Here is a 9047-nt window from a genome sequence, read left to right as displayed (position 1 = left end):
AGTGGTAGTGTGTTAATGATGAAAACAGTGTGTTAGTTGTGTTTAACTTCTGTTGCCTGTGTGCATCATTCTGGGCACAAGTGCACCACACACACACACACACTCACACACACACGCACTAGAGATGGACCGATCCGATATTACGTATCAGTATCGGTCTGATACTGACCTAAATCACTGGATCGGATATCGGAGAGAAATAAAACATGTAATCCGATCCATTAAATATCAAAAAAGCACCTCACAAAACTTCCCACACGGGTAACTCGGCTCATAACTGTAGCACGTGGGAGCAGTGTGCTCACGTGATAGAGCAGCTGTGTGTATTTGTAGCCTCAAACCAGCATTTCATCTCCAGCAAAGTTTAGCCAGGGGGGCCGATAGGGCATGAACAGGGAAAAGGGGCACAAAGACATACTTTTCTTTCTTATTCTCATTTAAAATGTCGAGCTTTTAATAAATAATTATCTGACACCCAAAGTTTTAATCTGATGTAAAATGTATAGAAGTCCATCACTAGTAACTGTTAAGTCTAATATACCCTAGTAAGCTGTAGTACTTTTTCCTTTGGGAACCATCTGTGCAGTCTGCAGTTCTGTTGAAGAAAGATGTTGAATCTATCTGTGTTGTTTCTCAGTCATCCAGGTCATCGTAGTCAAAGGAGCTTGCAAAGAAAAGCGTCTGGACTTCTTTAAGTTGCTTGAAGACGTTTCACCTCTCATCCGAGAAGCTTCTTCAGTTCTAAGGTCAAATGGTGGAGAGTCCCAGATATAACCTAGTGGGAGTTTCTCCCCACAGAGGGACAAAAGGACCCCTGATGATCCTCTAATCGCCTGAGCCAAGGTGTGAAACTGGGTGTGGGTCACAATCAGCCAGAGTTTCGGGTGTGTTCATTGTGAAACCTGGCCCCACCTTATCATGCGAATTCCTGAGGTCAGATGGCCCAGGATGTGAGTGGGCGTTAAGGCGTCTGGGAAGGATCTCAAAACTGGATTATAGATGGCAGAGAGTTGGTGTCGTAAACCCCGCCTCTGTTCAAAGATGGTCGCTCACAGTGGACATAGATGCTTCTTATGTTGAATCTATTTAATTATTCTTGAAAAATAATTTATTTCTGTGCATTTTTTTTCACACTGCATCAAATTAAAGTTGATTACGTCGATTAAGCACCATGAGGTGGACAGTGGGGGGGTTCACTTTTTTTTTTTTTGCTGGGAGTTTGCAGCCCTGTTAGTTAGGTTGTTTAATATTTCTGCTAAGTACTCTTTAAAATACCAGAGTAGGGAGGCTGGTGCAGGTTTAAGTTTGTTAGATTGATCCGTTTTGCTGAACTATGAAATATTTTGAGTGCAGTGTGTTTTTCACACACAGGTATAACAGGATAGCTTCAGTGTTTGTTTATTTAAACTTGAGTATGAACTTATACAAAATGCAGCAAGATATTTAAAAAACAGTTTTATTGATTAAAAAACATTATATCAGATATCAGACATAAAGTGGTATCGTGCCATCTCTAGCATACACACACACACACATACACACACACACACACACACACGCATACACACACACACGCATACACACACACACACACACACGCATACACACACACACACACGCATACACACACACGCATACACACACACACGCATACACACACACACACACACACACACACACACACACACACACACACACACACACTCAGTTTAACAGGTTGAAACACAGCAGAGTCAACGTGGGTTAAATGATTGTGTGATTATTTGTGCGTGTGTGTGTATGTGTGTGTGCTCCCTCTTTCAGTCTTCATCAGTAAGTTTTAGGGTGAAGGTCAAAGGTCAGACTCAGATCAGGACGTTACCTGCCCAGCACACCTGAGGTCAGAGCGCAGAGACGAAGGACAGAGGGACAGGTGAGGTCGGTGCAGGTGTGACAGCCGGGCTCTGTGGATTCTTCTCATCTATTCGACGGTGAAAGCAGAAAAGGCTTCAGAAGCTTCTCTCATATAAATGGACTCACGCGCCTCTTCCTCCTCTTCCTCCTCTTCCTCCAGTCTGTCTCCAACTTTTCGTCCGTCTCTCATCTGTCTTCATCTCGCTCTCTTTCTCGTCTGTCTCCATCACTCCATATTAGCTCTCTCTCTCCTCTATTACCTCCCTCTCTCGTCCATTAGTAACACCTGAATCCTTCTATTAGATTGGGGGAGTTGGCCTCATAAATTCGCCGGCGTCTGTCGGCCGCCGAGCGACGGCTCACTGTTTTTGATAATGAAAGGATCTGGGCTTAAATTCACATTACCTTTGTAATGTACTTCATGCTTGATCATATCGGGCTCTTTGATTTTATTAACGTCTCTGAATGGATTTCTGCCTCTCTCCCCCGTCCATCTCCGTCTGTCTGCCCCCGAACGCTTCCTCCAATGACTGCTTCGTCCTCCGAGGTGCCGCTGAAGGTCGAGAGTCGGCGGCCGCCGCTTCACCCGCAGACAGGGATGATGGGAAACTTTGTGCGCCGTCTGATGTTAGATGAATCTGTTTGTTCTTACTCGTGTCGAACGCAGAAACGTAAAAGGTCATTCTGCTTTTTCCCGTTGGTGTGCGGTCCACTTAAACGTGTCCAAACCTTTCTGCATCCTCTGAGCAAAGACGCACGAGGACCTGCCGCTCAGGTCGGCGTCAGCTCCTTCCAAACACGCAGGGAGGGCTTTGTTTCAGAAGCTATGGCTCAAATAGAGTCACAAAGGCCCCAAAACAAGCGCACTGACAGCTCACCTCAACTCATCATAGTTTCAAAACACAAAAATATCTGCGACAGCCGGCAGGTGGCGTCCATCTCTTACATCTGTGGTGGAAACCTGCAAACCTCCTACAGCCGTGTGTGTTCATAGAACTGGAGTTTCCACAGTCGTAGTGTTCATCGTGTGTGTGGGGACATTTACATCATGCACACCTGGATGCAGACAGCTTCAATCTAAACACTCAGAACAGCTCAAACAAAATGAAAACGTGGATTCAAACTGGTCCAGAGCAGCGGGGCTCTGCAGTGACGTGCACGCACACGAATATCAGCGAGTGAAGGAAGCTGAAAATCACACACCGACTCTCAGAGGACGGATCCGCCGCTCCGATTTCTAAGTGGATTTCTGGAGTTTATCCTGGGCGGACTTTGTTTGGACTCGTGCTGAGCTGGCAGGACTCTGCCGTAACGTGTTCAGCAGACTGAGTCCAGGTCCGCATTAAACCCGATCAGACAGAATTAATAACCGCCGGGTCAATACGAGGAGCGGCGGCACAAAATGGAGTTTTAATGAACATGTGTTTGTTGACACACCGACTCACTGTTTCATCCCATAAGCACAAAATAAAATTGATTTAACCTGGGTTAATTTCCCAGCTCAGTGTGTGTGTGTGTGTGTGTGTGTGTGTGTGTGTGTGTGTGTGTGTGTGTGTGTGTGTGTGTGTGTGTGTGTGTGTGTGTGTGTGTGTGTGTGTACTGAATTGAATTAGCTGTTGTGTTTCTGTGCAGGGTAGCAAACATTGTTAGCTTTACAGGCTGATCACTCAACTAAAACTACATCACTAATTAAAAGCCTGCTCTGTGTGTGTGTGTGTGTGTCTGTGTGTGTGTGTGTGTGTGTGTGTGTGTGTGTGTGTGTGTGTGTGTGTGTGTGTGTCAGATATTTTCTTGGTGTCAGTGTGCTGTTGAACTCTGGACGGGTCAACACTCACTTTCTTGTTTTTTTCTTTTTCTCCATTTCTATTCCTCCTCTGCTGTCACGCCGCCTGTCATCCCTCCCCCTCCCTCCGTCAATCAGTCAGTTATTCAGCCGACACATTACTAGTTTCCGGACACACACACACACACACACACGCGCGTACACACACACACACACACACACACACACACACACACACACACACACACACACACACACACACACAAACACACACAGCTGACCATCATTACCAGGCTGCAGCGAAGCAGAAAAGCTCAGTAATAGCAGGTCACCACCCTCTGTGTGTGTGTGTGTGTGTGTGTGTGTGTGTGTGTGTGTGTGTGTGTGTGTGTGTGTGTGTGTGTGTGTGGGCTGACCAGTTGGCAGTCTATTAGTGTGAAGTGATGGACTGTTTGGCCAGAGCAGCAGTGTGATGGCGGTCAGGGTGGCACAAGGCTGGAAAGTAGAAATTTGCAGAAACTTCATGAAGAGCTCTGTCTGTGTGTGTGTGTGTGTGTGTGTGTGTGTGTGTGTGTCTGTGTCTGTGTGTGTGTGTGTGTGTGTGTGTGTTCAGCTCAGAGTGTAATGTTATTGTAATGATGAGAATGACTGCACTGCACTTCGACTCCTTTGTGTCTTTTGTTCCTAACGATGGGCTTGTTCTGCTTTCAGTAATTTTCTGGCCTATAAACAGTCTTTATATACACTTAAGTACCTCACATGTGTCTTTCTAGTGATTAACTAAATCTTTAAAAATAAAAAGATTAACTGAAATATGAAAATCCCTGAAACTGTGTGCTCACAAAATGCATCCAAATTAATCAAGCTTAGCTGTGTCAGTGCAGCACACTCACCGTGTGATGTCCAGAGTTTCATTATTACTGTACTTTGAGTTCTGCCTGCTGGTTTCTGTCGGTGTTCCTTAGTTGCTCTGTCTCCCCTGTCTGCTGTATCAGCTGTGTTATGCTTCCTGTTTTACTTTGAAGGTCCATGTCTTATGTTAGTGTGTTTGGTTTTGCTTTTCCTGTCTCATTAGGCCTGATTTGTCCCTGCTGTGTTTCCCTCCTGTCTCTCATTCCCTGATTGCTCCGTCTGTTGGTGTTTGGACCCAGTTGTCCCTGCGAGTCCTCCTCTGTAGATTTGGGACTCCTGGAAGTTTATTTTAAACCTGTTGTTACTGACTTTGGTTTTAAGTTGGACAGTGATTTTAAATTGTACAGCCAAATCAGAGCAGTGGTGAAGTCCAGTTTTTATCATTTAAGCCGACTGGCACGAGTGAAATCTTTTCTTTCTGGGCAGCACCTTGAAACAGGATCCATGCTTTTATTTCTTCCCGCCTGGACTGTAACGCACTTTATGTGGGGGTCAGTCAGTCGTAGCTCTCACGTCTGCAGCTGGTTCAAAATGTGGCTGCACGACTCCTAACAGGAACTCGTAAAAGAGAGCACATAACCCTGTGCTGGCCTCACCGGCTGCCCGTGTCTTCTAGAGTTCATTTTAAAATTCTCATGTTTGTTTTTAAATGCCTTCACAGTCTCGCCCTGTCTTACCTCTCTGAGCTTCTCCACACACCCTGTCGGTCTCTCAGGTCAGCTGACCAGCTGCTGCTGGAGAGATCCAGGAGGAAGCTCAGAGGGGGCGTGGCCTCTTCTATCGTGGCTCCTAAATTATGGAATAATTTGCCCGTGCATGTTAGAGAGGCCCCTTCACTGTCCACTTCTAAATCATGTTTTAAAACCCACTTTTATTCTTTGGCTTTTAACCTCAGCGAGACTTAGTTTCTCTTGTAATTAAATTAGTTATTTAATTAATTATTTTACTTTTTATTTGGCTTTTATTTATATCCTATATAATTTTATTATATGCTTCCAATGTACAGCACTTTGTACGTTGGAACCTCACCGAACCACACTCAGAGCTCAGTCCAGCCCCCGAGCTGCGTCTTCGCCACCACCAGCATTTAGACTCTAAATCCATGGTTTCGGCTGCCGGTCAGTCAGTGCTGTTTGATTCGTCTGATCCACCATGCAGGAACATCTGGAAACATCAGCTTCATGCCTCAGTATGAAATTGATCCAAACATGCTGCAGGTGCATTAACCTAGGACCTGCGTCCACATGTGGGGACATCACATTTTGGGTTATTTAGACCAAAACACTCAATTTTGCTCTACAAGGGCCTGATATCCTGTTCTACTGTTCTATCGAAATTTTAAACAAATATCCTCATATGTGGCTCTGATTTTTCTTAGAAACAAAAATCTGGTAATTCTTTGTTTTTACATTCATCAGGTCCCAATGTGTCCAAATATCAAAGAGAAATTACAATGCTGCTGTGGAAGAGTTCGGGTTTTAGGAGGTTAAAGCACACCTGGAAAGAAACGCACAGGGGAACTCTATCAGAGCCGGACCTCATCCTGACAGGAAGCCTGTAGAACTGTTCCTGAAGATCCTCACAGAGCTGAGATGAAGCATTTCACACCAAACATCACAGCTCGTTAAAGCCACACAAGCTCTGTCACAGAATCGCTGCACTATTTCTCAGATGTTGTAATCTGTTCATTTACTTTTTTGACAGGATCTTTTGAGTCATATCTGCTTTGAAAAGACAGAACGGCACATTTGATAGTTGATGGAGGAGTACGTGACTCTGCCCTCAGACTTTGAGTCTGTGAACTGATGCTCCATTTTCATTGGTTGTTTGGTTAGCTTCCGTCAGAAGTTGTTGTCCTGTGGGTACCTGCAAACAGGAAGCTCCGCCCCAGCACTAAAAAACCAGAAGCAAAAAAGCCAAAGTGCTGACCTGGCCTCCAAACTGCAGAGTCCCACCTGATGACACTAAAGGACAACATCACAGGTGTCCATGTTGGAGCAGGTGAGAGCTGCCTCGGGCCTGAACAGTAGCGGCAGGTGTGTGTGTCATGTGATCAGGCATAGAACAGGTGAGCGGCGGTGGCGTGACCTCCTCTCTGTGGCTTCCCTGTTCCAACATGAAGCTGTGATGCACATCAGAGCTGAAGTCTGTGTTAATATTTCATGTCACGCCTGGATAATTCATGCGCGCGCGTGCACATCTAACGAGCTCTGTTTGCTCGGCGCTGCTGAAAGATTCACCGACAGAATCAAAGTTTAACGAGGATTTTCTCTCTGCGTCTCAATGAAGCCACCAGTCCATTTGTTCACATTTAAATAAGAAACGAGGATGAGCAATTAGCACCACACACACACACACACACACACACACACACACAAACACACACATTTGTGAGCGTATATTCAAAGCTTTGTGGAGACCTGGTCCCCAAAAGTTTGAAGACATTTTTGAGGCTCAGAATCTGGTTTTAGTGTCAGGGTTACAGTTAGCTTAGGGTCAGGGTAAGGGGCTACGGAAAGCATTATGTCAATGAAGGTCCTCACTAAGATAGCTGAACGGGCTTGTGTGTGTGTGTGTGTGTGTGTGTGTGTGTGTGTGTGTGTGTGTGTGTGTGTGTGTGTGTGTGTGTGTGTGTGTGAGATAATTTATTAATGTGTGTCAGAGTGGTTTGAAACAGGAAACCTCTCATCTCTGTTTAGCTGCAGGCTGAACGTTGTCTGACCCATGACGCCCTCAGAGTGTGTTTGTATGTTTTCAGTGTGTGTGTGTGTGTGTGTGTGTGTGTGTGTGTGTGTGTGTGTGTGTGTGTGTGTGTGTGTGTGTGTGCTGCAGATCTCTGACTCGTGTTAAAACAACAACAGTCAAACCAAATACAGAAGACCTGAAGAACAAGTCATTGATGCTGAACCTCACATGTGGGCTTTTCAGTCACATGACTTCTCATAAAGCTGCTCTGCTTCCTGTCAGGTGGTTGCACAATCATAACACATGATTCGGTCAAAGCCGCGCCGTTCATCATACGTGTCACACTTCAGTGCTGACAGCAACATTGCTGCAACATCCGAGTACGAAAAATCAAAGAAGAAGGAGTAGCGTTTTGCGAGACATCACTTCCTGTCCCTGCAGGCCCTGGGTGCGTTTGGTTTGTCAGTCGTGGAGCACAGGACACGGGACAAGACTCAGCTATACAGCTGCATATAAAGGTCAAAGGTCGTTCTTTGAAGAAGAGAAGACAGATGGTTTGAAAGAGGAGTGAAAGAAGCATCTACGTCCACTGTGAACGACCATCTTTGAACAGAGGGCGGAGCTTATGACGCCAACCGTCTGCCATCTGTAATGTAGTTCCCAGACGCCTTAACGCCGACTCCCTGTGGGTGTGGCAGGTCTCAGAGTGGTTTCACCTCTGCTGATAACGACCCGTTTTCACACCTGAGATGATGAGTGATGTGATGAGTCACATGGTCAACAGTGGGTCAGCGTCCATCTTGGGGACACACCCACGAGCATTTCGGACGGGTCTAAACTGTGTTTCACACCTGTAGTTATCATCATTCAGTCACAGCGCCGCACTGAGCGCGCTCACACCGCGGGTGTCTCCCTCCCTCGGCTGCTCCTGAGCGGGTGCGCTTGCTTTGTCCATCTGAGCGTCTCTGCTCTGTTATTCAGTCGATTATTTGACTCATTTGCTGCTTAATATTTTGATTTGTGGGCCTCGCTCGCGGCCGGCGTGTAATGGACTGAACCTGGCGTGAAACTCTGAGGCCACTTCAGGCCGACGCGCTGCTGAATATTTAACCCACTAAGTGGTTTTTAAGGCGCGCTGAGTGATGGTTTTAAGGTGTTTTAATAACTAACGCTGCCTGCCGGCGCCTTTACTGAATTAAACATGGCTGCTCAGAAACAGTCATCACCTGCAGCTGGGCGGCCAATCAGCAGGCAGAGAGCTTCACTCTGATTGGTCCACAGACACAAAAAAGAAGAAAGATGTAATGGAGATGATTCGGTTCTGACCCGGTCCAAACCAGGACGTCTCCTCTCTGCGGCGTTCTTCTTTATTTAAAAGCAGCAGAAGAAGAAATACGACCTTTTTCCTGCTGGGACACAAATCGATCGGATCAGAACTTCACGATGTTTGGATGTTTCTGGGACACTGAAGACGACGACGGCATGTCAGAGCTTAGACGCACGAGTTCGTTGGACTTCATCAGTTGCTGCTTTGTGGTGTCTGCGGAGCCACAACGCTCCAGATGTTTCAGATGTTTCAGTGTCAGGCTGTACTCTGGTTCTTCCAGAGGTGCTTCATCAGCGATGAGGCCTTCACAGATGTTCGACGCCTCGCCGGAACGTAAAGCTCTGCTTCCACAGGCGCTCCTCTCCGTCAGTCTCCTCACTTTCAATCCTCAGAAAACTCAAGTTTTAGAACTTTTGTTCCTTCGTTAGTTGTCCTGATGTTTTACGT

This window comes from Astatotilapia calliptera, chromosome 8 (assembly GCF_964374335.1).
Source record: "Astatotilapia calliptera chromosome 8, fAstCal68.1, whole genome shotgun sequence".
NCBI lineage: Eukaryota > Metazoa > Chordata > Actinopteri > Cichliformes > Cichlidae > Astatotilapia > Astatotilapia calliptera.
This window is presented reverse-complemented; position numbering follows the sequence as displayed.